This window comes from Solanum tuberosum, unplaced genomic scaffold (assembly GCF_000226075.1).
Source record: "Solanum tuberosum cultivar DM 1-3 516 R44 unplaced genomic scaffold, SolTub_3.0 scf00547, whole genome shotgun sequence".
NCBI classification, from domain to species: domain Eukaryota; kingdom Viridiplantae; phylum Streptophyta; class Magnoliopsida; order Solanales; family Solanaceae; genus Solanum; species Solanum tuberosum.
Window position 1 is genome coordinate 177271 of NW_006239468.1, and position 1117 is coordinate 178387.

Below are 1117 nucleotides of genomic sequence, written 5' to 3' on the forward strand. Positions count from 1 at the left end.
TAATATGCGGAAATCGGAAGACAATAAAGTAAAGATAGATAGATAGACACACAAGAGGAAACAAAAGACAACCAAAGGGTATATATTAAACCCAATGACCTCGATTCGTTGATCCAACTATAGCACCTAACTATTACGATAACCTCAAGGGAATCGATCTCCCAAGCAACTAACGTTTTAACAAAGTTCAACAAAAGCTTAACCAAGCTCTCAACACTCAAACATGATTTTTCAGTTTTCAACATTCAAAATAATCTAAGTCTAAAATGTACCCAAACTAGCTATTTATAGTTTGATGATAAAAGGGCCCAAAAGTGACCCGAAGTGTCACACCTCAAATCCAATTAAGATGGACAGGCACTCGATACCCTAAAGGCCCGAGAGAACCAACATGTAACCCGTGCTTACTATGCATGTAACTATGACAATCTTGTGACAAGTTCACATAGGATGCAACGATACGAACTGACATAAGTAGACCAAAAACTTATATACAAGACTTGGCCGTTGAGACCACAACTTGTTGAGACGCAACTGAACCATATACATAAGTCTACAAAGCCTCTAAAAGATAGAAATCCTTAGAGTAGGTCGGGACAGACCCCGCCTTACCCTTAACTATGATACAATACCAAAATAAATCTACCAAGGACTCAGTAAAGCTTCGAAGCAACCTGGAGCTCACCAAAAGTAGCTGAGGGTCGTATGCTCCTATTGAGGAGGTCTACTAGCTGGAGTACCTGTGCCTGCAACATGAAATGCAGCATCCCCCGCGAGGGACGTTAGTACGAAAAAATGTACTGAATATTTAACGTAATAACATATATAAACTAAGAGTTCAAATGAAACCAAGTATCAATATATGTGTGCATAAATCAGAACCGAAGACCACCTCTGTTAACTCCTGTGGGATCATGTATGTTACATTCTTGCTTTTACCTTTATATGTGTTAGGATCTTTATAAGGCATGTGATACGAATGACCAGCTGATCAGTGGTAGAAGAGGATAACCTATGCTAGACATTTTAACCCTTGGGATGCGGTCCTCATAATTACACAAATTGGGATCGGCCCATGCTAGGCTTTCGCCCCTGAGCTGCCACCCTTAATTATACA